Below are 6,209 nucleotides of genomic sequence, written 5' to 3' on the forward strand. Positions count from 1 at the left end.
CCAAGGAGATAGCCATGTCACAATCCCTTCCCTGCCATTCTCCTCTTGGGATTTTGGGCATGCATGCATGTATACATGGTGTTAGTATGAAGCCACTGGGTCCAGAACTCAAACTGCAGGTGGCCATGTGGGAGTTAAATGACGTAACCCTTATGCCATCTATTGATTCCCCCAAATCTCAAAAAGAGAAATATAGGATGGGATTCCTGCATTACCATCCCCCATGAGAGGGTGTTTTCTCACTTTTCCTTTTTGTTCCTGTCTCTCTCCTCCAGTGAGGACATGCACTTTTTGGAAACTAAAATAATAATAATAATAATAATAATAATAATAATAATAATAATAATAAAACAAAAAACTCATAGAGAAAGAAGCAGGTTGGCCTCGTAGCTTAGTGGTTAAGGAAGCTGGATCTCAAATGGCCAATTCCAGTTTAGCCATGATGCCAACATACAGTATATTCATAACTGTATGCTGTAATGATACAAATGAATGTAAATAAATAAATAATACACAATTTTACATTGTGGTAGAAAAAGAATGAAAACAAAAACTACAAATATTTCTAAATTGATAATATGTTATTTGAGAATATTATGAAGTTAGAGAGTATTTAGATTTTATGTTTTTCTTGCTGAGATGCACTGTTTTCATCCTGAACAATGGCTGCAATTCTGCTGTTAGATGGGACACAATTCAGTAATAATCTGAACAGATAGATGAACACAGAACTGACTGGATGACAGAAAAATGTGGTCCTGTTGTTTGTGATGTGGTCCAGGTAAGTATTTCTTTCAATTCATCTGTATTATCAGGCAGCTGGGTCATCATGTGGCCATTCTATTACTGACAAAGAGAGCTTAGGTGTGAAGAAAATATGAATGGGTAATACCAGAATAGAATTTGTCCTATACGCATCAGCTTGGCATGACTCCAGTGAATCTCTGGTTCTGTGAAAATACTCATCACTGCAGGGTGAATGGGAATTCACAGTGATTAGCTCCTCATTCTGTTGAGACAACTTCCAAGGGACACAATTAGAATAATGCAAGTCTTCACACTGTGAATTTCTTTTTCATTTAAAAATGACACTCTGCCTTCTTTTAGCCCAGCTCAATGACCCAGTGGAGAACATCTTATTAATGATGTTTTCAGTAAAATGTGAATTGCAAACTGTTTATGAATTAAAACTGTACCTGAATAGCAGACACAATCCTATGAATAACTTTGTAATTAGTTTAGTTTGATTTGCTGTCTTTTGGGGCATATTTTCCTATTTAGATATAATTTAAGTTCCTCTGCCAACATAAGGGTCATTTCCTATTCAAGTCCTTGGACACTTAATTAGTTGTAAGTCTTTCTTTAAAATCGTTAGAAATTCTAGTTCTAGCTAAATAACTCTTCACTAAATGATCACAGGACCTATTCCTTGTGCAGGCCTTGAGTTACTTGAAAACACTAATGTGTCATGATTCCTACACTTCTGCAGAAGAAAGTTCATGTGAGCACATCCTGGATAGGCCAGTCCTTTGATCATCCTGACTCAGTCCTAAACTCACTTGCACGATCTCTGCAAGATTATCAGGTAAGAGGCTTTGGAGCTCACAGACATAACACCAAACTGAGATTTAGAGGTAGCCTTAAAAAGTTATTCAAGCATTAATTATGTACCTATTCATTTTAGTTACTATTCTGAAATTATTGAAATAACTGAATCACCTAAATACACACACAATTATATGATACTTAAAATTTGCCAATAATTCACTTGTTTATCTGTGTACGCTATTATATATGTATTTTTATATATTTAAGATACATATATATATATATACACATATATATACAGACACACACTGTATATAATAATATTATAATGGTTTCAGGATGGAGAGTTTTAAGATCACAACGATTTGTAGTTTCATTTACTTTAATCTATTTTAGGAAGTTACAGAAATTCAGTGTCTGTCCTTTGGCCTCTATCTAGTTAGTGAAGATTAGCAAATAAAAAAATGTGTTGTGTTAGAAATGTGATTGGAAGAGGAAGAATGGGAATAGCTAATATGTGTAGGATGGCTTAAAGAGATTTTGCTTTTCTTTCATTTGACTCTCTTTATGTGTGTGTATGTGTATATATACAGACCTACGCGTATATGTATTACACATGTATTTATACTTTCCTCTTGTATCAACTTTCTTTATTTTTCCACTAATCTTTTAAAAGTAACTTATGTAGTGTTTCTCTTTCTGTTCTGGTTTTCATTTTTAATTTAATGATGTATTAGATTTTAAGACTACGTTTTTCTCTTTATAAAAGCACACATTTATTGTGAGCGGCTCTGGGGTGGGATTGGTGTTGGTGCTGAGGAAGATGCTGATGATTTGTCAAGAAATCTTATTGAGGGAGTAAGCCTCCTCCATGCAGCATTTCAAACAAATGTTAACTTTTTTATTTACAATGGTACAATAATCTCCATGCTATAAAAATGCTATTATAGATAATTCTATCTCCTCTCATATCTCAAGGAAACCAAAGTGAGTTAAGATTTATGAACAGTAAAGCCCTTAATTAGAGGTGCATTCTATTGGTGATGCCTGTGCTCAGGGACTAGGTCTGAGGGACACAGGGCCACTGATTACTCTTCACAGTAACAACCAGGGGACTTGAAGCCAGCAAGTGGAGTGGTGGCTGGGGTGCTGGAGGGTGCTTGAATAATAATAATAATAATAATAATATAAATAAAATTAAAAAAATAATTCTTTAAAAATTTAAAAAGGGGGAGCTCACTGAGTCCATTGCAGTCCCCTCCTTGTTATTCAGTATTTTATTGAAAAACTTTTTAACTCCATAAGAAATTTAAAGACAAGATACCTAAATGCTGTAACGTCACTTCCCGGCTTTAAATCCAGGTTCTATTTCTTAACTTTATATCATCTTAAGTCAATTTATTATTTAAGTTTTACTCAGCCATAAAGTATGCCTCATTATAACCAAACTTGAGGATTAAGTGAGAAAATCTGCAAAATGTCTGCAGGTACTAATGTGTTAATATTATTAGTTTGATATAGATATATGTGTATAGACAACATATCCCTATAGATGTGTACACTGATTTTAATTTAACTTGATCTGAGCACCAATAATACATTTGTTTATATTATCAATGAAATTCTATGAATGAATAATTAAATTAATGCAAATTAAAATGAGCTATAATCTATGTCATTTAGTATTAGTAAGGCTGTAGAGAAAATTACTCTTTCATATAATATTGACAGGTGTAAAACTTGGTATAGGATTTTGAGAGTAATGACATAAAATCTATCAAATTAAGCATAGGAATATTCTTTTGACTTGGTGATAACAATTCTAGGAATTCCTCTAGAAATATTCAAGCCATTAAATTACAATGTGTGCTAAGTGATAACATTGCAGCACTGTGTGTATATCAGAATATTAGAAACTACATAAAAGTCAAGTCAAACAGGACTAGTTAAAGGAGTTATGGTGCAGACATAAAATTAACTACTTTACAGCAACTAAGATGAAGAAAAATTCATAAATGCTGTCATGAGTAATGACAGGTAAATTATTATATTAAAATTTCAGGTATATTACCATTTTTATATGCTCTTATATAGAAACACTCATAAATGACTATAATTTGTAATTCACACACATACAAATGCTTTTCTGAATAGTATGCACTGTTTTTTATTTTGAAATTCTTGATGGTTAAAAAATAATTGTGTGTATGTGTGTGTGTATGGCATGGTGCAATGTTTTTTTTTTTTTTTTTGGGAGAGGGTTTTGCTTGCCAGACAGAGAGAGACAGAGAGATAGAAAGCGAGAAATCACCCCCCAGGGGGGATGGCCACGCCACTATCCCTTCTCCTCCATTCTCCTCTTGGGATCTTGGGCATGCATGCGCGCCCGGCGTGAGTTTTAAGCCACCGGGTCCAGGATGTGAACCGTGGTCGACTACGTGGGAGTCCAGCGACATAGCCATTACGCTAACTGCTGGTCCCTGGCATGGTGCAATGGTTTTATATTATTTAGATATTCTGGAATGGTTAAATCAAGCCAATTGTATTCATCACTGCAGTATCAAGTGAGTGGTTGTGATGGGGAGTGATTCATTGACTTCAAATTCTTTATCATATATATATTTCAAAGACCATGCTTCTCTTTCATAATTTATAAAAATAGCAATGAAAAACCTTTTACATTTTACTCAAACTACTTTACCTTCATTACAACTGTGAACTGCTTTAGAAAGTGGTTTGTGAAAACTTTTCTTTTAAAATCAGTTAAAATCTTGCATTCTGCCTGAGTGTTGAGGAATCATTAAGATAGTGTCCTGCTAGCATCTATTAAAGACACCTTGCATCTAGGGCTATCAAGGATATATGTGACAGGATTATGAATTATTCACAATATGCAATGCATTGTAATTCTGTGGAGGTGTACCATGACCAAATGTAAAAAAAAAAAAAAATAGAAAGTAAGAAAATAAAAAAATAAGCATTTAAGTATAATTTTAGCTACTATTTTATTGAAATAAAAAAATAAGCATTTAAGTATAATTTTGGTTCCTATTTTATTACACTTTAATGCCTATAAGTTAAAAAACTGAAATTATAACTATTCTAATTCTAGACACATGATATATTTAATATAGTAACTGCAAGAAGCTACAGAAATAATGAGAAAGAATGTCCAAGAGGTCTTCAAAAAGGTCATAAAAATGTGGATTATGATAAAATTTTGCATATTTTTTGCATCAAAATAAATTCAGTTTAGTTCTATTTGTTCATAAAGTTTTGAATCTCCTTGTATAGCCACTAGTTAATTAAGTTCCTGGAATATTCATAATGAAATTTTTGTTTTTGTTATATTAATGTCCATATATTTCAACTATGAACACCACATGTTCCTTTTCTTCTTTATCTATTGCTTATACTGTTGTTCTTGTTCATTTTACAAATTCTGACTTTACAAACTCAGAATTTTCTAGATTGTACTATCAATGTCTAGCTCATTTTATCTTCTTTGAAATCTGTTGATTTTACTGATAACGCAGCACTGTGTCGTATGTGCTTATTCTGTGTCCTTCTATGCAACCTGGGCACTTACTTGTGTCTTTCATATTGTTAGACATGATATTAAACTAGAAATATTTACTGCCCAGGTAATAACTAGACGGATGAAGAAATGTAATTCCTCACTTCTTTATGTGATCAGTTTTTTGACAAGGATATTCACAAAACACTGGAAAGAAAGGCAGTGTTTAAAAGAGGATTGATTGTCAGTGTTTCGACACTGAACTGGAAGTCCAAGGTAGGTTAAACTCTAAGACTAGCTAAAGCATTTCTAGGAATGTAAATAGTAAAGATGAAATATAAATGGGGAATTTGAGCTGGGATGCTGGAGGAATAGCTCTAAGTTCTGACAATGGCACTCTCATTTCTGAACCAGGGACTGACACCAACACTGCCCATACCTCGTGGTTTAATTCAGTTTTCTTTGGGTGAATAAATCTTTATAGGTTTAATTAAATTCAACTAAATGACTAGGGTGCACATTAAACACAATCATAAATTTGGTGGAAAGAGAATAAATTAGCTATCTTTAAGCATTCACATTTTTATGTGATAAAACCAACATGAAATTTAAGAAAACAAGTGAAGAAGATGGTTGACTTACCGTTGTTATGTAACCTATACAGGTGCGTGTAACAAATATTTAGAGGCCAGAGGTAGGAGGACGGATGGTAATGGATTTGTTAACAGAGGCTATAGGCAGAGGCAGCAAGAAGTTGGAAAGTTTATGGGAATGAAAAATAATCATGATGAATATTTGAACATGCTCAACAAACATTCTCATGCCTGTTACTTCCTTTGATTTTTGCGAAAGATTTGTAAGGGGACACATAAAATTCTTTGGGTGGGAGTAGGGGTTGTAGCATAGTCGTTGGTAGCCTATGCCATAAACTTGGTTACACAATCTACCAACAGTCTTTAATAAATTTCAAAGTTTCACCAAGCCTTATCTACTGGACCAGAAAATCAAAATAATAATATAAATAGTCCCAGACTATGACTCAATTTAATAATTTTTTGACTTTACGGTGGTGTGAAAATGATGCATACGCAGTAGAAAGGGCATTTTACTTATGATTTTTAAAAAAATTATTTGTTTTTTAAAT

This window comes from Tupaia chinensis, unplaced genomic scaffold (genome assembly GCF_000334495.1).
Source record: "Tupaia chinensis unplaced genomic scaffold, TupChi_1.0 Scaffold000564_1, whole genome shotgun sequence".
Lineage (NCBI taxonomy): Eukaryota > Metazoa > Chordata > Mammalia > Scandentia > Tupaiidae > Tupaia > Tupaia belangeri.